This window comes from Moschus berezovskii, chromosome 15 (assembly GCF_049115385.1).
Source record: "Moschus berezovskii isolate FMDL1 chromosome 15, NW_MosBer_1.0, whole genome shotgun sequence".
In the NCBI taxonomy this organism is placed as follows: Eukaryota; Metazoa; Chordata; class Mammalia; order Artiodactyla; family Moschidae; genus Moschus; species Moschus berezovskii.
In genome coordinates this window covers 11,642,274-11,664,922 of record NC_142474.1, presented here as the reverse complement: position 1 = coordinate 11,664,922, position 22,649 = coordinate 11,642,274, and the positions used below count along the sequence as shown (strand labels likewise).

Here is a 22,649-nt window from a genome sequence, read left to right as displayed (position 1 = left end):
ATTTTCTATGTCACTTGTTTCACTGAGCCTGTGATATAATGCTGAACTGACAGTTCCCTATGAGATCAATAATTGTAATGTGACTCTGGGTATGGGAAAAAGCAACAAGAGGAAATATTTCCTGGACCAGGAGGCTAGTAAGACAGTGGTCCAGAGACTTTTGCTACTTGCAAGGCCTGGTCCAATTTTAGCACTCTGAGTGGCCCATCACTTCCCTAGACCTGGGAATGAGCCTTCCCAGCACCGTGGGACACAATGGCCATGAAATGGTGTCACATGGTCAGATATGTGGCTATGAAGGGACCCTGCTGATTGGAAGTTGGTACTTGCCAGCTGCCTCTACAAAGATTACATCATGACCATTTCAAGCTTCTGACCTTCAACACCTCCTGAAAGAAGTTTCAGGGTGAAAATCAGGAATGAGGCACTCTGTGCTCTGAAAAAAAAAAAAACAAAAAACTGTCAGAACAGGCCTTCAGATAGTTAGATCTTTTCAGAAAAAGGTTTTATGAGTTCCAATTCTTGCATCTTCTCATACCTAGAAAAACACTGACGTCATTAATAGTGAAATCTGCTTTGGCTATTAAAAAAAATTTTTTTAATTAAAAGTCAAAATAGAGTAGCTATGGTTCAGACATCCTGGGAAATAACTATTTCCCAGATAGCCTGAAAAATGATATTATGGGTGTGATTTCAGATTAGACGCTGTGACCTAATGTAGAACTTAATGCTCCTGTAATGCATTTTTGCTTCTGTACTTTGCTTGCTGCTCGTAAAACCAAAGTTACTCCATTTTAAGATAAGGTTGTTTTTAAGTAAAGATTCCTAAAGTTGTTTTTGAAAAAATTAAAAAAAAAAGAAACAATTGCAAATTATATTGTGTCAGTACTCCATAACTGATGTAAATGTTCCTTATTAATGCACATAGAACATTTTCAAGTTTCTTACTAATATAATGTCACGAATATCTTTGTACATATATGTACATATTTTATAGAAAAGATTCCTAGAAGTAAAATGCCAATTCTGTGAAATACGTATATTTTGTACTCTTGGCATCAGCTCAATATGGCAGATTCATTTTGTACCTCCCTCACTAAACAAGATATTAGTGACCATTTTAAAATGTTTGTCTATTTGATTGTAGAAGATAAAATGATATTTTAATTTGTACTTTCTTAATTACAAGGAAGGTTGAATAGCTTTTTATGTGGACCTGGGGTTGTGTCAGTTCACAGCCTCTGAGAAGCAGATGCCAAGATGAGATTAGACAAGCAAGACCCTTCCAGGAGAAATACCTCTGAAGGATAAAAGGCAGAAAGAGCAAGAGGCAAGAGAGCCTTTGGACCAAGTGCTGGTCTGACAGTTTTGTGACAGAGGAAGGGAAGGAAGAATTAGGTAGGAATATTCTCAGACATGATCCAACCAGTCCATTCTGGAGGAGATCAGTCCTGGGTGTTCATTGGAAGGACTGATGCTAAAGCTGAAACTCCAATACTTTGGCTACCTCATGCGAAGAGTTGACTCAATGGAAAAGAGTCTGATGCTGGGAGGGATTGGGGGTGGGAGGAGACAGGGACGACAGAGAATGAGATGGCTGGATGGCATCACCGACTCTGTGGACATGAGTTTGAGTGAACCCCAGGAGTTGGTGATGGACAGGGAGGCCTGGCGTGCTGTGATTCATGGGGTCGCAAAGAGTTGGACACGACTGAGCGACTGAACTGAACTGATTCTCAGACACAGCACAGTTCTGAGAAAGCCTCCATCAGGCTACTGGGGAGTTTCTGAGGGTCTTGATTCAAAGACCCCAGTGTATTTGGTTGCTGGCTGCGAACAGGCTGGGGGAAGCTTGGCCTGGAGTGACCATGGAACAAAAGATACTTTAGATTGAGGCTGTCAATCACTTCTCCCCACAAGAGGTTCTTTGGAAAGGAGATCCAAGCAACATTTCAGCCGTCTTTCCTCTCCTAGAAGGTACCTGGACATACTCTTTTCCTATTTTTCTTTCTTGTTAATAATTTTATTTTTGGCTGTGCCAGGTCGTCATTGCTGCATGGACTTTTCTCTAGTTGCAACAAGCAGGGGCTACTCTCTAGTTGCGGTGTGCATGCGTCTCACTGAGGTGGCGTCTCTTCTTGAGGACCACGGGCTCTAGGGTGCACAGGCTTCAGTAGTTGAGGCACGTGGGCTCAGTAGCTGTGGATCCCAGGCTCTAGAGCACAGGCTCAATAGTTGTGGTGCAGGGGCCTGTTGCTCCAAGGCATGTGAGAACTTCCCACTTCAGGGATCAAACCCATGTCTCCAGGATTGGTAGGCGGATTCTTTACCACTGAGCCACCAGGGAAGCCCTGCCTGCTTTTCTATTGCATATTCGCCTTTTGTTATTGATTTGCAGAAACTCTTCTTGTATCCAGTGTAGCAGCTCCTTGTTGCATATGCTGTCAGTATGTTCTATTAGTCTTTGCTTTAACAGTGGCTCTGTGTTTCACTGTATACTTTTAAACTTAAATTTTTTTCTACAGTAAATCTGTACATTTTTTTCCTTTAAGTCTTCTGTGTCTTACTCAAGAATGTTATCTTCCTTATTAGAGAAATGCAAATCAAAACTACAATGAGGTACCACCTCACACTGGTCAGAATGGCCATCATTAAAAAGTCCACAAATAACAAATGCTGGAAAGGATGTGGGGAAATGGCACCTTCCTACACAGCTGGTGGGAATGTGAGTTGGTGCAACCACATGAAAAACAGTAAGGAGTTTCCTCAGAAAATTAAAGATAGAATTTTATGATCCAGCAACCCTCTCCTGGGCATATCCAGACAAAGCTGTAATTCAAAACGATATTCGTACCTTTATGTTCATTGCAGCACTACTCATAGCAGCCAAGACATGGAAACAACCTAAATGTCTATCAACATATGAATGGATAAAGAAGATGTGGTACATATATACAATGGAATACTACTCAGCCATAAAAAAGAAAATAATGCCATTTGCAGCAACATGGATGCAACTAGAGGTCATCGTACTATGTAAAGTAAGTCAGAAAGAGAAAGACAAATATATGAATTTCTTATATGTGGAATTCTAAAATATGGCACAAATGAACCTATCTATACAACAAAAATAGAGTCACACATGTAGAGATCAGACTTGTGTTTGACAAGGGGGATCGGGGTGGAGAAGGGATGGACGAGGAGTCGGGGTTGGTAAATATAAACTATTATATGTAGAATGGATAAACAACAAGGTCCTACTCTATAGCACAGGGAATTATATCAAATATCCTGGGATAAACCAGAATGGAAAAGAATATAAAAAAAGAATGTATATATGTGTATAACAGAGTCACTTTGCTGTACAGCAGGAATTAACAGTGTAAATCAACTCAACTTCAATTTTTAAAAAAGAATGTTGTCTTCTTTAATAGAAAGAAAAAAAGTGGGAAGAGGGTCCCATCACTTTATCTCATACCTTCCCTGGCTGCACAACACATTATGGTCATAAATTTAGTATAAATGATTATATTATGTACCAGCCAGGGCTGGATTGAGTTTGCATCTCATCATTTCCAGCTTTTTGCCAGCTAATTATTACAAAATATGTTTCCTTTTGAAATTAGTGGCTGGGCTCTATTTGTTCATGATCTCTCCCCCCATCCCCACATACACACGGTATCATTAATTTTATGCAACCGGAAAAAAAATATTTGCAATAGAAGACATAGGAAGATTCAGCATTTGAGAGAAGAAGGAGATGTTGCTTCTGTGTTCGGGGAGACTCCAACTAACTGCAAGCTGCGGATGGAAGGCTGAGGGGCCCATGTGGAGCCCCTGATCAGGGGACCCCACTTTCATGCTCAAAGAGCTGGAGAAACCATTCTGAGGATGGTGACCCTCCCCACACGTACCTGGATCAGCTCTGCAGCTCCTTTTGGCTTTCTCCATAGTAGCTCTCACAAGACCTAATTGTCTCATTTATGGCCTGGGAACAGGAGTTTCTCAGCACTTTTAATAACTGTGGCTATCTGCTGACCACTAATCCATTTGGAGAGGGATTTGGGAAGAAAGGTCCACATTGAAGGGGATGGGCCAGCCATCACTGAGCAAGACCTTCTACTGCTACTGCTGCTGCTGCTGCTGCTGCTAAGTCACTTCAGTCGTGTCCGACTCTGTGTGACCCCATAGATGGAAGCCCACCAGGCTCCCCCGTCCCTGGGATTCTCCAGGCAAGAACACTGGAGTGGGTTGCCATTTCCTTCTCCAATGTGTGAAAGTGAAAAGTGAAAGTGAAGTCGCTCAGTCGGGTCCAACCCTTAGCGACCCCATGGACTGCAGCCTACCAGGCTGCTCCATCCATGGGATTTTCTAGGCAAGAGTACTGGAGTGGCTTGCCATTGCCTTCTCCGAGAGCAAGACCTTCTATTGTCCCCAAATTCACTTTATTCTGGCTTACCCTCCAAATCACTAGTGTCAGCTCCTTCCAGGGGCTTGCAGGGGACAGCTCAGCAAGTCCCTGGATGCCCTCTGCCACACCCATCCACCCTTGGCTGCTCTTAAACACCCCCAAGACCATAGCAATTAGCCCCAGACAATTATCAGTGATCCAGGACTGTCTTGAGCTCACATTTTTATGTCAGGATGAATTTGGATTCTGAAGTTGATCTCCTTGTTGTGAGGGTTTTATGAGGGAAAGATTAAATCGTCCTCTGATGTGTGCTTCATTAGGCCCCAAATCCTTGAAGAGTCATTAAAGCACCTTCTCACTGAAATTCTCTCAATCTCAGCTTGATGGATATCATCAGGAATAATCTCTCCATTATTTGGGAGGTAAACTGCCTGGGAAGCTCTGCCAGACATGCTTTTGCTGAGGTCCTTTGAGCCTGCCCCTTCTGCAGCTGGTGACCCCCAAAATCCATGAGTGTAACAACACCAGAGGCTGATCTTCTCCTGTTTTTCCCAGGAAACCACATTCTCTATCCCTCCCCGAAAGGAGTGGATTTGCCTTGAGTCAACTATACCTCTCACGAGGAACCCACCACTGCAGATCTCATCTGTGAGCTGTGTAGGAGTCAGTCCATGGTCAAGGCACAGCCTGGAGCGGGATCAGGGCTTAGTCCAGGGCGAGGGTCAGGACTCAGCCAAGGATGAGTATCAGGGCTCAGTCTGGAAGTAGGGTCAGGGAACAGCCTGGGAGCAGTGTTAGAGTTCAGTCATAGCCAAGGTCAGGCTCCAGTCTGGGATGAGGATCAAGGCTCTGTTATTAGAATCAAGGCTAGGTCTGGAATCAGTGTCAAAGCTGTGTCTGGGTGTAGAGTCAGGATCCAGTTTATAAACAGAAAGCTCAGTCTGTGGCCAAGGTCAGGGCCTAGTCTGTGACCTATTTACCAACTCAATGGCCAAGGCATTAATCCCACCTCAGCTCAGGGTATAGGATTTGGCACCTTGCTTGAGCACTCTGGGTCTCAAATACACCTGGACTTGTTCCCAGCCAGGTTGTGCCTGAGAGACTCAAGTTGCTTCAGTTGAGAATCAGCAGGCAGGAGTGTCTGCAGGTGAGGGTCTAGATCAGCAGTGTGGTGAGGAAAAGCTGGGGCATAACCATGAGAGGTTTGGACCAGTGGCAGAAGAAGCCAGTGTCAGCAGGACTTCAGTTTCAGAAATCCAAGGCAAAGGGATCCCACATTATTCCAACCCCTTCCCAGCAAAACTTACCACTTGCTCAGCTTTCTGATTTCGGCAGCAAAAAGAGCCAGAACCTTTGGGGGAGGATCCAAGCCTATGCCAAGTTTCCCTCTCATCATGGCTGAGGGAGGGAGACAAGTGAGGTCATTCTGCTTAGTATAAAGCACGTTGAACATGCTGGGTGGCCTTCAGCAAATCACTCTTCCTCTCTGGGTTTCAGGAGACTCATCCACTAAAGGAGGAGCTGGAATGGCTCATCAGCCAGGTCCCTGCAGTTCAGCCAACTGTGAGAAAAACCAGCGGTTAGAGAGGAAGAGTGATGAAGACGTCCCAGGCAAGAGAAAGAGGGCTTTGCAGATCCGAGCCCCTGGGCCAAGTTCGGTGTGACTGGGGACACTGGGTGACAGCAAACATGTGGGAGAGGAGGGTGGAAAGACAGGTAGTGCCTGCAGGGCCTGGGTGCAAAGGAAAGGAGTCTGGTTTTTAATCCTGCAGGCAACAAAGAATCTTAAAGGGTTTTTAACAGGAGAATGAACACCTTCGGGTTTGCAATGGAGGATGATCTGTCTTCTGTATGGGCAGGATGGATCAGAGGAGACAAAGGTGGAGACAGGGAAAAGACTATGAAGTTGTTCAGGCAAGACATGCTGGATTAGGGAAGTGGGCAGAGAAAACAGTGGGAGAGAAACAAATCTGAGAGTGATTTAGTGGGTAGAATCTACAGGACTTGACCACAGGCAGAAGTGAGGGTCAAGGAGGCGTCAAGGGGAACTGGTGAAGTCCAAGGCTCTGGCTTGCACAACAGCTGGATGGTAGTGAAACCCACTTGGATGGGAAGAACAGAAGGGAAGGACTGGAGGGGAAGATGATGGTGAACTCCAATCTGGACCTGTTGAGTCTAAGATGTCCATGGGACTGCCAAGTGGAGGAGTCTAAGAATGAGCAGAGATTACGGGCCAGGGGTTCAGATGAGCAAACTGGGCTGAGGACATAAATTAGGGCAACGTGAGCCATCACTGAGGGTCATGTACAAGGAGAGAAGCAAAGGGGACCCAGGGTGGACCTTTGGGACACCCCAGTCATTTAAGGAACCAACAGAGAAAGGTAAGTCAGCAAAGAAGCCTGAGAAAGAGTAAGCAGATTGGGGGTGGGGGGGACAAACGTGAAGAGATGGTGATATACTGGGAACTGGAGAGAGAATGGTATTGAATGTGGCCAAGAGACAGTGTATGAGAACTCAAAGGATTCAGTGACCGTGGAAGTCATTGGTAACTTCAGAGAGAGCAGTTTCTGGGACCCTTCTGGGGCAGGAGCCAGACTGAGACGTGTGCAGGAGTGAACTGTGGGAGTGGAGACAATTCTTTGGAACCGTTTTCTCAAAGGGGTAAGTTAGGATCAGAGACGGAGGAAGGCCTGGGGCTGAGGCAGAAAGGTGTGTTCCAAGCAGAAAGAGACTTGGCCTTGTGTAAATGCTGGTGGGAGGGATCCCACGGAGGGAGAAATTAAAGACACAGGAAAGAGAGGAATTGGGGAAAGAATGGGTCACTAGGTGTAGGCTATTTACCACCATACAAGGCACGTCCCATACATTTTTAATGTTTAATCCTCTCAACTTGCCTGTGGTTTCATATAACCACACTTATTTCCTTCACAAGCATATCCCAGAGTCAAGAAATTATTTTAATTATTCTTAGATTTGTTTATTGACTCTCTTTCCCTGGCTCTCTCGAGGGAGTTCCTGCTCTCCAACACTTCTATCTTATCTGGCTTGATTCTTTATCATGGCACTTAACACTACCTGATATTATATTACCTGCTTGTTACTTGCTTTCTTGTCTTCCACATCACCAAAAGTGGAAACCCAGGGGAGATGGGACTAAGTCTGACTTGCTCTCCAGTCCACCCCTGCGCCCAGAATCATCCCCGGCTCACAGCAGGCACACAACAAAAGGGTGTGAAATGAATGAGCAGAATGAACGAACGATCTAAGAAAAGGTTCTGAGATCTACGTAGCAGTGTTCAAAGTGAGGGACAGAGAGAAGGGCCTGGTGCTGATCAGTTTTGTATCATCTGCTGCATGAGCAGCTTCCTCTAACAACTTCACGGCACCTTTTGGAGGCATGAAGTATTGGCCCCTTTTCACAAATGACGAGAATGGGCTCCAGAGAGATTTGAAAAAGTGTCAGAAATGGCACCACTAATATGTGGTGGCATCAGAATTGAAGGCCAGGATATTTTTATTTTGTTTCCTGTTTTTCTTTTTTGACTGGCTTGTTTTTCTCAAAAACCTGGGTTTATTTCCTGCCTCCCATGGCCTCTGGGGATGATCACAGATTCTTCTCTGCACCTGTCCTCAAGATTGCGAACCCAGGAGGAGGGGCTGACAGAGTCTGTAGTGTGTTCCAGAACCTCCCTGGCGGCAGGCATGCAGAAGGACCCGGTGCCTTCCCCCAGCTAGTGGTGGCCGGGGCTGAGTTGAGGACAGTCAGGAGAGAGATTTGAGAGAGACGTGGGCCTGATAGGTGTTAGGATGTAGAGCAGAGAAAAAGCAGGATGGTCTGCTGTCCAGGTTTCAGGCCCAAGGAGTGGGTGGCTAGCGCTCCCAGTGGCCAAGACCCAGAGACCCAGAGAAGGAGCAAGTGTGGGAGGGAGGTGGCTTCCATCTTGAATGGGTTGAGTGGGTGGGGCCCATGGACACCCAGGTGTGGTGTCCAGTGTGAAGCTCAGGGGAGTGGCCAAAACCAGGTATGGTCAATGGAGACCTTGTGGTGCCCTCCTGCCAAGGGCAGCAAGGTGAGAGGGAGAGGGTGGAGCAGCCCCAGCATTCCCAAGGGTGGGCAGAGAGGGTCTGTGAACAACATTCAGAGGAGCAAGCAGTTGGTAAGATCGGAGAACATCCCTTCTGAACTGTGCAGTTGTAGAGACAAAAGACAAGACAAATGAGCTTTTCTGTGTGTTCGCTCAACAGAATATTTTACAGCCTGCCTGGATAAACAAGCTGTCATCTACCACCCAACCCTCTATCAACTGAAGCAGCCTGGGGAAAAGATAAGGCTGTGGGTTTGGATACTCTCAGCTGCTGGTGCCTAATTACTACACAAGCTAAACAAACCCAGAGAGTTGTAGGCAAAGAGGGACTCGTTGGCTGTCTTGGGGGGAGAGCCATTTCCCTGCTCCTGGGAAGGAGCACTGACATTTATTGAGCTCCTACTATGTGCCAGGCACTTGGCACATGTCATCTTATTTAATACAGTGTAAAGGTATTGTCCCCTTTTAGCAAATGAGGAAACAGAGGCTCACGGAGTTCAAGTTAAAGAATCCACACACCCACTGCACTTCACTGCCTCCATGGACAAGGTCCAGCTTTGTTTCCTCTGTTTCTCTGATCCTGCAGAGTTAGGTAAATACCATAGTCATGATTTTGGAGCTATGTTAAGTGGTTTTTTTTTTTCATAAGACATCAATTTGTAGGAAAGAAAACTGTTGGGCTCAGCAGCGGGGCAATAACTACAAAGAAAATTGCCATTAAGAGCATATATTTGGGACTTCCCTGGTAGTCCAGTGGTGAAGAGTCCACCTTCCAATGCAGGGGACATGGGTTCAATCCTTGGTTGGGGAACTAAGATCCCACATTCAACAGGGCAACTAAGCCTGCACCGCAATAACAAAAACCCATGCGCCGCAGTGAAGATCCTGCACACAGCAACTAAGACCCGAGGCAGCCAGATAAATAATTTAAAAAAAGAGTAGAGACTTGAGCTCCCGGCATTACAGTTTACTCAGAACAGACTGACAGAGATGGTAGTTCCAAGGGAGCCAGTGTGCGTGTTTCTTCCTGCCCTGCCCCAGGCGTGTCTGTCCAAAGTGGAATTGGGACAGGGGAAAGGAGGTGAACAGATGTCAGCAATCTGCTGGCCCCGGGAACATGCAGCTGCTTCCTCCTACTCCCTCCTCCTGAGCTTATAGGTGGGAAATGGAGCCAGAGAAGACCAGTGACCAGGCTGTGACCAGATTAGATCCCAAGTCCCTTGCCTCCCAGCCCACAGTGCCCTTCCCAAGATGACTCACAGCTTCATAAGAGCAAACAAGGACTTCCCTGGTGGTCCAATGGCTAAGATTCCACACTAAAGAAGGGGGCCTGGGTTCAATCCCTGGTCAGAGAACTAGATCCTACATGCATGCTGCAACCAAGAATTCGCATACAGTAACTAAGGATCCCGCATCCCTCAATGAAGATCGAAGATTCTGTGTACCACAACTGACTCAATGCAGCCAAATAAATAAATTAAATTAATATTTTTAAATTAGATAACCAACAAGGGCCTACTATACATGGCGCAGGGAACTCTGCTCAGTATTCTATAATAACCCAAATGGGAGAAGAATTTGAAAACAATTAGATACATGTACTATGTAAAATAAAAGAAAATCTGAAAAAAAATTTAATCTCTTCACTGATAAGCTGTGTGAATTTAGTCAAGTTGCTTAACCTCTCTGAGCTTCGATTTCCTGATGCCCTCAAGAAAAATCCTGAATGGATAATACCTGTGATGAATAGCACTATAACATTTACACACACACACACAAACACCTTGCAAACTATGTAGCCCCCTATCAATATTACCTATTATCATTATCCTTAGTTTATGACTCCTTTGAGAATGGGGATCATACTTTCTCTGTGTTTTCATCCACCCTTCCTAATGCCTCACACATTGGAAATAGTCTATAAATGCCTTAAGAGATAAACATGCTATTGGCTATCACACTAGTTATCATTTAAAGAGGCAGTAAAATATTACCAAGGCTGCCCTTTCAATGGAGAAGAAAATGGCAACCCATTCCAGTACTCTTGCCTGGAATCCCATGGACGGAGGAGCCTGGTAGCTGCAGTCCATGGGGTCACTAAGGGTCAAATACAACTGAGCGACTTCACTTTCACTTTTCAGTTTCATGTATTGGAGAAGGAAATGGCAACCCACTCCAGTGTTCTTGCCTGGAGAATCCCAGGGACAGGGGAGCTTCATGGGCTGCTGTCTATGGGGTCGCACAGAGTCGGACACGACTGAAGCGACTTAGCAGCAGCAGCAGCCCTTTTAAACCTCCTCTTTCTCCCTCCATGATGATCCCTGGTTTGATTTTCTCTGTTCTGCGAGATCCGCCCTGACCTACATGCAGAAATTAGTCTGTTTACAGAGAGGAGCCTGCCTCCTGATGCCACAGCCCAGATGACCAGTGAAGCATCAGAAAGTCCTGGTAAATCATTAGGATCTTGAGAATTTGTTTTGTTTTCAAGGGTCTAATCCAGTGCATCTTTGTTCAGAGAGTTTGGTTGATGCTGCTCTTCAAAGATTGCTGTCCTTCATTACTCTTGAAACGGGGCTTCCTCTCAGAGCCATCTGGTGTCCCAAGTCCCTGCAACTGCCCCCTTTTCACAGCATAGGCAGGAGCAATCACTCTCACATCAAGGCTCAAATACTGCCTTGGGATTACTTGTTATTTTTAAGAAACACAGAGGCACCTTGCCAAATAAACTATCATAATCTGTAATTTAAAATGCCCTGAAGGTTGGGCTGTTAGCTATTTTGGGGGGAGGAAGAAGCAAATATAACTAAGTCAATTCCCACAGGAATACATCTCAGGCAATTTTTCAGGCTTGAACCCTCTGAGTGATGCTAGGTCTAGAAAATTCACCTCTGAGCCTCCAGGAGTCATCGCTCGGCCTTCACCATCATCGCTCACTGCAGTTATGCTGTACTGGTTGCTGCCATGGTGTTCAGAACATTTGGGGGTTGGGGGACACACCTGGAGAGCATAACATAGGAAAGGCATTCCTCATAGGAATGACAAAGGTCCTTATCTTATGCAGCAGTGGTATCAACAAAAACTGAACATTCCCATGGGAAACTCTGGGGGCCCTGGAAGCCTGTGCACCTCTTTGAGAAAGTTTTGTCATGTCTCATGTTTTGTGTAACAGCTTCTCTCCCTGAAATTTAAATCTTGAATGGAGAGACAAAGAAATTGCAAAAATATGGGTCCATCCTATCCCCCACCCCCCATTCTGCTTCCTACCCTCAAGAGCTGCCTTGATTCTTATACCTTTTTCTCCAGCCTCCATCCATCTGCAGGGCTCCAACAACCTCCCTTCTGTGAGAAGTAGAGAGAGCCGATTTCTGAATCTCATAATCCAACCCTTGGGGAAGGTGGAGATGGTATAAATATCCAGAAAAGAGGATGATGCCAGGAATACATTTGCTCCAAATGACGTGGGACTGAACTGTTTCCCCCTGCCCTCTGCAGCAGATATGCATAGATACATGCTCATGTACAAGCTCTCTGGCCCAGATCCCTAAGGGGCAGGATGGAAGTTCCTAGTGAAGCTTCAAGTTCAAGGATCCTTGCCTGATAGAAGCATCTTCAGTCCTATTCTCAACTGTTCACACAGTGAGCAAGAAAAGTGCCTCTTGGAAGTAGAACCACTTGCCAAGAGCAGTTCATAGGCTTTAGCTATCCCTGAAGGAGTAAAGTCTATCCTGTACCATTGAGATGTGAATTCCTGGATTTGGAATAATTATTCTTGCCTAAAGTTCTTTCTACCCTCCTCAAGAGGCATCACAAAATCCATTTAACTGTGTTTAATTTAACGTATGTGGAAGCAAATCTAAACGCCCCAGCTCCACACTCCCCAGGCCCTGGTAGAGAGTCCATAGCTTCCTTAATGAATGCTGGGTCAGAATCCAGCCCATCCCCTAGCTGAGCGCTCAGGGGTTTCCCAGGAGGCCCAGGAGTTCCCAAGGCATTCTGTATGACACTTCCCCCTAGGGCACTGAATCAGTTACGGTGGGATAACTGATGAAAGAAACAACTCCCAAATCTCTGAGGCATAACACAATAATGTTTATCCTTCATATCACAGTATAACCCAGGTCACTTGGAGTTATGGAAATTTCTACTCTCTGCAGTCATTGAGGGACACAAGCCCTTTCATATTGTGGCTCCACACTTGTCTTGGTGCTTGGTTGTTGTTCAGTAGCCAAGTTGTGTCCAACTCTTTGGGACCACATGGACTGCAGCACACCAGGCCTTCCTGTCCATCACCAACTCCTGGAGCTTATTCAAACTCATGTCCATCGAGTCAGTGATGCCATCCAACCATCTCATTCTGTCACCCCCTTCTCCTCTTGCCTTCAATCTTTCCCAGCATCAGGGTCTTTTCTAATGAGTCAGCTCTTCACATCAGGTGGCCAAAGCATTGAAGTTTCAGCTTCAGCATCAATCCTTCCAATGAATATTCAGGCTTGATTTCCTTTAGGATGGACTGGTTTGATCTCCTTCCAATCCAAGGGACTCTCAAGAGTCTTCTCCAACACCACATTTCAAAAGCATCATTCTTTGGCGCTCAGCCTTCTTTGTGGTCCAACTCTCACATCCATACATGACTACTGGAAAAACCATAGCTTTGACTATTCGGACCTTTGTTGGTGCTTGGAGTCCTCTCCATGTACCCAATGGATGGTGAATGAGAGAGTGTGTTGAGAACTGCATAACCGTGGTGGTTCAGACAGTAAAGAAGCTGTCTGCAATGCAGGAGACCTAGGTTCTACCTCTGGTTTGGGAAGATCCCCTGGAGAAGGGAATGGCAACCCACTCTAGAATTCCACTTGAGAACTCCACTCAAGAATTCTCTTGCTTGGAGAATTCCATGAACAGAGGAGCCTGGTGGGCTACAGTCCATGGGGTTTCGAAGAGTTAGACATGACTGAGTGACGAACATAACATGCCAGAATCAGTCTACATTGCTTCTGCTCATGTTCCATTGGTCAGAACTCGGACACATGGTCTCACCTGACCACAAGGAGTCTAGGAAATGTAGTTTAGATGAAAGCCCAGGCAGGAAAGGAATGGGACTTGGTAAACCGAGAAATGCCACTGATCCTTAATGTTGTGTTGTCACAGAGTAGGGTCTGCCTCCCCTGGGCTATGAGCTCCTTTGAAGCAGGAACTGAATTCATATTTGCCTCTCTGAGTCATGAGCTCCAGGCTTCAAACCCAAGTTGAGTGGTCCAGAAGGTGGCATACCGGAGGTGGACATCACAGCTTAGCACGCCACCCACTAGGCTGCCAGGAACATGGCAAAGACAGGCGGATCACAAGAAAGACCACTAGATATGAGCCTTAAAACCACAGCAGATCCTGAAGGCTTAGGGCAGAGATGGGAAGAGGGCCTGGAAGAACCCTAAGCCAAGGACACAACCTTCAGTGGCAGCAGAGAAGGGCACCAAACAAGCTTGGACCGTTGCATTTACCAACATATTACCCTTCACCACAAAAGAGGTCAGACCTTAATATGCCTACTTTACTGATGTGGGAATAGAGGGGTTCCCCCCACCCCAAGTCAGCCAGCCCTAGAACACATGTCTCCTGCCTAAGAAACTACATGAAGCTATCAGGCTCTTCTTTATGTTACTAATCCATCTAATCCATGAACATTCAAGGGCACTGCACTGTGGGGCCCTCTGGGGATCTGGGCCTCTACCTCTCTGGACATGCTCTGTGCTCTGCTCTGCTCTGTGTGTCTGGATGGCCACATACACCTTGCAATGAGTTACATCCCCCAGGCATGTTTGAAGGATCTGTCTCTAGTTTTCAAAACATTTTACATCATGGGCCATATTTAAAAATCAAGACATTTTACCTAATGGAGAGTCCTGGATTTTCTTTTTAAAAAGTCAAAAAGTCCAGCCACCATGGGTCCAACTCCCACAAGGTGACAGTCACTCAAAGCTGAACAACTGCTGTGCCGTTAACAGGACATATGCCCTCCGTGTTCCCACAACCCACACTTTCTGATTTTTCTTCTTTCTGAACTGTGTTACTCATTTAACCCTCTCCCTGGCTCTTGCAAGCATTTGAGTTTATAATCCCAACCCTTGCACTTACATGGTCTTCAATCACCTATTCCCTCCATCATTCATTCGGTCCATCAGCAGGCGTTGGCTGAGTGGTTGTTCTAGGCCAGGTTTGTGCTGCACAGTCGGCATGAAAACAAGATATGTCCCTGCCCCTGGAGAACTCATAGTCTGCAGAGAAAGACACATACAGGAACACAACATTGCAGGGAATTCCCTGGCGGCTCAGTGCTTAGGACTTTGCACTTTCACTGATGGGGCCTGAGCTCAGTCCTCAGATTGGGAAACTAAGATCCTGCAAGCCTTGCAGCAAGCACAGCCAGAGGGGGAAAACAACAACAACACTGTAACTGGGGGATGTTCTAGGGATCCCAGATGTTTAAGTTTGTACCTCAGTGCCTGACCCACATCCTTTTGGGGACTCACCAGTCCCAGCAACAGGATGCTTCCTACTATAAGCACCTGCAACTCCCCGCTTAGTTGCAGCCTCCCCGCTTAGCCTCTACACAGAGGCTGGAAACACTGAAGAATAGTTGTCCCCAGGAAATGTATTCAAACTGCTGACCTGAGTTGTGGATAAACACCTCAGCTCCCTCCCCCTCAGGCAGGATGACCTACCAGAAGTTCCCAGGAGCTAGCGCATCAACTTGCTATTTAAGGCACTCTTTATTTTCCCTTCCCTCTGCCACGTTCCTGCAGACACTTCCTCAGATCATTTCCTAGGGAAATCACAGGCATTTACACCTTTATCTGCTTCTGGGGGAGCCTACTATGGGGTACACAGCCTCTACTGCCCTTCACAATCCATTTACCTCAAAAGGAAATTGACTGTCATTTAGCCTGGATTGGTCAGCAGATAAGCCCAAACAACTCATGAGCTTTCCTTTAAAAATAATCATTGTAGTAATTAGGCTAAAAAAATAAGGAAATCTAGCAACTATCATTATTTTAAACATACTAATATAAAAGAATAAATTAAATAATAAACAGTAATTAAAATGCTGCATAAGCAGGTGGTTGGGGCTGCTGGTTTTCATCTTTTTGTGATTTTGTTACATATTAGATCAGCTCCATTCATTTCCTCTGTAGAGGAACCCATAGCTGCTGTGAGCTTCCTTTCCACTACCCGCTTCACTGGCTCCTTTTGAAAGAAGGAAGGCCTGTGAAAATCATGGAGGTGATCAGGACTCAGGAGGGACTGATGTTTGTGAATCATTCCAGAAACTTTCTGTGTGTTATTTCATCAGTTCCTCTCAACGGCCCATGAGGGAGACAAGCTCATCTTCACTCTCCAGGTGCAGCAGGGACTCTGGAGTGTCAGGAGACCTGCCCAGGACCACAAGACCCAAACCCACGTGACTCAAAACCCACCCTGTGGCCTTCTCCTCCAGCTATGCATGTGTTGACTGGGATGAGGAGGGAGGGAAGAACAGTAGACCTAACCTGAGGTTAGGTGCTGAGCTGAGGTGCTGGCAAAGGCCATTCAACCTGCAGGTCACTGTTTTCTTCTGGTCTGGAAAGCTTCCAGAGAAGAATAAACGCAGAGAGTCAGTGTGGGATAGAAGGACCAGAATCTGGAACAGAGGACGCAAATGGAAATCCTTTATCCTTCCTCCTCTCTCTCAGTTCTGCCTCCCTCCCTTTCTTTTTATTTTCCCAGTCATGAGCAAGGGCTCAAGGGAGCCCAGAAATATCTGGCGGCTTATTTAAGAGGTGTTAACTCTTTTTAATTGATGCTTTTGAACTGTGGTGCTGGAGAAGACTCTTGAGAGTCCCTTGGACTGCAAGGAGATCCAACCAGTCCATTCTAAAGATCAGTCCTGGGTGTTCATTGGAAGGACTGATGCTAAAGCTGAAACTCCAATACTTTGGCCACCTCATGCAAAGAGTTGACTCACTGGAAAAGACTCTGATGCTGGGAGGGATTTGGGGGTGGGAGGAGAAGGGGACGACAGAGAATGAGATGGCTGGATGGCATCACCGACTTGATGGACATGAGTTTGAGTGAACTCCGGGAGTTGGTGATGGACAGGGAGGCCTGGTGTGCTGTGATTCATGGGGTCGCAAAGAGTCGGACACGACTGAGCGACTGAACTGAACTGAACTGAACTGAACTCTTTTTAAAGAATCTGATAAAGACTCATGCACTAATGGTTTGGACAGACAGAGATAACAAAATCTCTGTGCCATCTGATTACATGGTCATAGGTAGGTAAGGCTAAAAACATAGTGCCTCTCCGCTTCTTGGGCGATACAAGAACTAGGTGGCAACAGCACAGGGCCTGGCACTAAGTAACGGCTCAGGAATGGCTCATTGCTCACTCCTTCTCACCCTTTCTCAGTTCTGGCAAATAAGAGGTTCACCAGCTTGATTTTTCGATACTAATGTCTGCCTTCCAGCATCCCATACTGCCTGCTTCCATCAAGAAGCTAAACCAATATTTCCAACTCATCAACACTTAAACACGAGGCCAATTTGCCCAATACATTGTCTATTTATTTTCCAGGCTGCAATCTTTATGATGCCTATTCCTGAGGCAGTTAATTTGCTCTTGAATACATATCTTTGTGTATTGGTTACCCATTTCATTAGCGGCGATATTGAGACCGGCTGGGACGTGTGGAGGATTTTTCCCTGAGTGAAAGAAGGTTTTTAATAAGCCCCATCATCGCTGGCTTTATGGTTCCATTTGATGAGCGACAAATGTATTCATTTGGCAGCTGCATTCCTTAATCAGGTATTCACTGGGTAACAGCACATATAAATATGGAGAAACACAGAATTTAGGGAGCTGAGTGCAGTCATTTTCCACAGGGATTGGAGCATTGTCTGTATTCACCATCAGTTTTCAAGCAAGAGCCTTTCCTTGCTGGATTTGAAATTCTGTACATAAGCACGCGGGGCCCAGCTATGACTCACTGCCCTCCCTCAAGAGCATTCTCCTCCACCAAGGGGCCAGACCCTCCAGAGCACTCTTGTCCCCTCTTCTACATCAAACAAGTCTCCAGCCATTTGGTTCCTTTGATCGATGGTACTTTTAAACCTTTCCTGTGACTCCCACTCCATCTGCCCTCAAAATTCTCCTAGAGGAAAAAATGACTAGAGTACATAGCTCTACTTTCAACAGCTTTATTGAGGTATAACTGACAAATAAAAATTGTGTATATGTAAGGTATACATGGCATCACCGACTCGATGGACATGAGTTTGAGTGAACTCCGGGAGTTGGTGATGGACAGGGAGGCCTGGCGTGCTGTGGTTCATGGGGTCGCTAAGAGTCAGACACGACTGAGCGACTGAACTGAACTGAAGATATACATATAAGGTATACATATACATGATTTTTATATATACGTATATCTTACATATACACAATTTTTTTCAGTGTATATGTAAGGTATATATATGGGGGCTTCCCTCATAGCTCAGTTGGTAAAGAATCTGTCTGCAATTCAGGAGACCCCGGTTCAATTCCTGGGTTGAGAAGATCCTCTGGAAAAGGGATAGGCTACTCACTCCAGTATTCCTGGGCTTCCCTTGTGGCTCAGCTGGTAAAGAATCCACCTGCAATTGGGGAGACCTGGGTTCTATCCCTGGGTTGGGAAGATCCCCTGGAGAAGGGAAAGGCTACCCACTCCAGTATTCCAGCCTGGAGAATTCCATGGACTATACAGTCCATGGAGTTGCAAAGAGTCAGACACGACTGAACGACTTTCACTAAGGTATACATATAAACGAATATGTTGTGCAAGGTTCACCAAACTGAAGCTAATTAATATCTCCATTGTCTCACAAAGTTACCACTTTTTTTCATTTTTGGCCTGTGTGACTTGAACACTTAATATCTACCCTCTTAACAATGTGTACCCTCAAGTGTACAATATACTATTGTTAACTACAGTCATATTGCTTTACATTTAATCTGCAGAATCTAATCATCTTGCATAAATGAAACTTCATACGCTTTCACCAACAGCTCCCCACTTCCCCCTCCGCCTGCCCTTGGCAACCACCATTCCACTCTTTGCTTCTGAGTTTGGCTATTTTAGATAACACATTTACGTGAAATTGTTACCAAAACCCAAGTCCTTGTGCTCAATGCACAGTGAGGCCAAACAATAACAAAACGTCAGAGTCGGGAGCAAAGAAAGGTTTACTGCAGGAGTATGCAAGGAGATGGGTGGCTCCTGCCTTAAAAACCTCTGACTCCCTGGAAGCTCTTAGCAAAGCCCTTTTCTATGAACAGTGAGGGAGGGGCATGAGTAGTTTGCAAACTTCTTGGCCTCAGAGCCTTTGTTCTTGAGGTCAGGTCATAGAGCCGAGTCTTTCCTGTAAACCTCCACCAAAACCAATGTTATCCTCTGTTCTGACAAGAAAGGGCAAGTTCTCAAGGCACAACTTTCCTCCTCCAAGGTCCTGGTCCTGGTAAACCGGAGGCAGATGTTAGTTGGAGGATCCCTTGGGGCCAGGTCCCCAGATGCAGTTATCATCGCTGAAGGAGCCAGGCACCCAGGACCCGGGCTCACAGGCCACCCAACTGTGTCCCATGCAGACAGCCACTACCATTAGGTTGCAGAGGCAGGATTGGGGAGAGGTTCATCTCAGCCTCAAGGACTGGGCCTGGCCAGTGGGTGATCTTGGTAAGGGCTCTGGAGCCCCCAACCTGTTCCCTGGGACCCCCAGCTCATCTGCTCGCCCAAAGCTGGGAGCAGGCCGGGATTCACCTCTTACCTCACTCTCTGCTGGACGCCCACCACTCTGACAACTGTTGGCTGAACGGACCAACTAACGTTTGCTCACTAATAGCCGGTCACTTGTGGGAAGGGCCCCCTGTGGCGCCAGCCAATGGCTGAGCAGGACCACTAACGGTTGCTCACTGACAGCTGGTCCCTTGTGGGAAGGGCCCCCTGTGGCGCCAGCCAATGGCTGAGCAGGACGGCTAATGGTCCCGGGTTAACGTTGCCTGGGAACAGGATGCGGGAGGTGGCATGGAGTGCGGGCAGGGGTAATTGGGCCCAGCAATAGCCACTTGCTGAAGGCTTCGTTCTGCCGCACTCTATTACAAAATCATATAGTATTTCTCTTTTTCTTTCCAGCTTATGTCACCTAGCATAGTGTCCTCCAAGTTGAGCCAAGTGTCATAAATGATAGGACTTCCTCCTTTTTAAAAGCTGAATAATATTCCATGCCCCATCTTCTTTATCCATTCATCCTTCCACAAACATTTAGGTTGCTTCCATGTCTTGGCTATTGTGAATAATAAAGCAATGATTCTGGGAGTGCAGATATGTCCTCAAGATCCTGATTCCAATTCCTTTGGAAACAGACTCAGAAGTAGGATTGCTGGATCTTATGATAGTTCTATTTTAAATTTTTACAAAAAAATTTTGTAGGAACTTTATACTGTTTTCTGTAGTGGCTACACTAATTTACATCCCCACCAACAATAAGCAGGCTTCTCTTTTTTCCGCATGCTTACCAACGCTTATTTCTTGTCTTTTTGATAATTGCTATTCAAATAGACGTTTCTAGGAATTTCTTTTGTTTTCCTTGGACCTGGGACAGAAGCCATTCCCCCGTAGATAGTGAGATTGGGTTTCTCAGGAGGTTGAAGACTAGAAGGCGTGTGTGTGTGTGTGTGTGTCTGTGTGTCGGTGGTGTATGTATGTGTGTATGTTAAGTGCCCCCATTGATAAGATTAGAATAATACATTTAGCTAGACTGTCATGGCAGGAACCATGTTTGTTTACTGCTGTATCCATGGAACCCAGAGCAGTGTCTGGCATATCAGGATCCTTAGCATATGTTAGGAAAGGATTAATCAATCAAGGGCCTGTTTTCTGTTCAGCTACTTCAAGGCTATAAGTGGAAACTCCCAGATACGCCAACAGAAGGTGGCTTAACAATAAGCAGAAGACCTCCTCCCTCTACTCAGGCCAACAGTGGCCTTTCCTAGACAAAGCCTCCATGCTGAGAACCCCAAGGGAAAACAGGGGCAAAGAAAGAAGAATGGCAAAGGAGAAAGTGAGCAGATGGGGGAAACCTACCCCAGCTGTTGGCATCCATGAACAAGGAAAACCAATCTCGGTTTGGAAAGGATAATGTTTGTAAGGACTTGGCCAGGATTATAATGAAAAAAGGAAATGCACTAAATGTTGTGGAAATAACACACATTTTCCCCCCTCATATCTGGAACCGCCTGAACCTCTCGTTTTAGTCATGGTGTCAAAACAGACCCTGGATCAGAAAGAGGCAGGCCAGGACCTCTAATGTCAATACATAGGCAGCTGGGAAGTTCAAGACCATGGCCACGGGAACACAGTGGGTTCAGGTGTGGATAGTCTTGTCCAGAAGACAGGGGACCAACAGCAGGGTCCAGGCAACAGGAGGTGAGATGTCATAGAAGTACTGGGATTCTTGTGTGTGGTCCTTGCATATGGGAGCAGGCATGTAGGAATCAGGGGATATCTGGGCAGTGATAGACTGACAGCTCCTCCCACCAAGGAGACTTTCCTGACTCCTTTTCCAGGAGCAAGGCCCCTCAGCAGCCTCCCACCTCCCTGCTCTACTTACCACACACCATCATTTACAACCGACAGCTTTCCTGGCTGCCTCAACCACTGAGCTCTCCTTATTGGCAGGAACCACATCTCACAGGAAGTGCAAAATGCTCTGAAAAGGGAAGAGCCTGCCATTCAGGTTGACTGTTTGGGGAGGAAAAAAAAATCACTTTGGAACCAAAAGACAGACTAGAGCTTTACCACTCAAAGTTTTGCCGTTTTGAGGACCAGCAGCTTTGGCACTGCCTGGAGCCCTGTTACAAAGGCTGTGTCTCGGGCTCCACTCAGACCTCCTGAATCAGAGTCTGCATGTTCACAATAACCCCAAGTAATTCATAAGATCATTATAATTTGAGAAGCAGTGGGCTAGAGAATTGAACTTGGACCTCTGGGACTCTAAATGCATAGTTCTTTGAACTCCCACATTTCCATGTTGCTTTGAAAGTCATACAACACTCTGATAAATTTTCTCTTAATGTTTCCCCAGGCTGAATTGAGTAAGGGAGAAAGAGAATATTGTAAAAAACAAACAAAAAGAATGAAAGAAACAAACAAAAAGCCTAGAACTCACTAACAGAGTGCCTACACTAAACCAATCACAATGCTATAAGCTGTCACAAAATACATTCTCTTAAGTCACTAAAGCAAGCACTAAAGTTAGGGGAATAATGGGCCCATTTTTCAGATGGAGTCAGATTAAGAATGATTCACAAAATTTACTAAATTCACTCAATTTGGACTTGCTCAGCTGTAAGAAACAGAGAGGCCATCCCGGTCTAACTCAATCAGAGGTCCTTATACAGAAAATAGGTGATTCAGTTCCTCTCACTGCTTGGAGCCTGAAGTAGTGGGATTTTAGTCCATCATATATCTAAAGCTGACTTGTCTTCACTCAGGGCACTGTGGGAATGGGTTGACTGTCCATTGGTGCTTTCTGATTCTTGTAGAGTCCAACAGTTGGGGAGAAAAAAGAAAGAAAATAGGTGACTCAGAATCCTAGGATAGGAAATTCAACAAGACCAAATGTTATGGAGCCTTAAAGGGGACAGCAGTCGAGAACCAAGGTCTTTGTTTCTTGGGAATCCAACTTGCCCTTGAGATGGGAATTCTTGTGCAAGTGATTATTGAGGGAGGCTCCTAGGAGGAAGGCGAGAGGGAATCAGGACAGGGAAGGAGAGAGAAGAAATCTAAGCAGGAATGTCTGTCATCTCAGGTGGAGACCAGCTCCAGCCTGATCCCACAGGGAGCTCCAGGGTATGAATGGCACAGAGTTGGCCTCATCTTGAGTCAGGACACCAGCCTTCTGTACTTTGTGTGAGTCAGTCCTCGGCAGCTGGTTGCTGGGGACAGAGGAACTAGCCAACCTGGCTGGGAAGCCCTAAGGCTGAGGGTTTCTCTGGGGAAGGAACGACTTTAAGGTGTTAGCAGCCAACGTGCACAGAAGCTGAATGTACAAGGGCACCAGTGAAGGGAGGGTCAGCACCAGTGCGT

At 46.0% G+C, this 22,649-nt stretch overlaps 1 non-coding gene across 1 annotated transcript; it reads left to right on the top strand.

Annotated features, from left to right (window-relative positions):
- Nucleotides 1-21,969: 21,969 nt before the first annotated feature.
- On the top strand, nucleotides 21,970-22,117 carry LOC129535308 (small nucleolar RNA SNORA79). Its single transcript, XR_008681588.1, has one exon. It is a non-coding gene; the product is annotated as a small nucleolar RNA SNORA79 (small nucleolar RNA).
- Nucleotides 22,118-22,649: the final 532 nt, after the last annotated feature.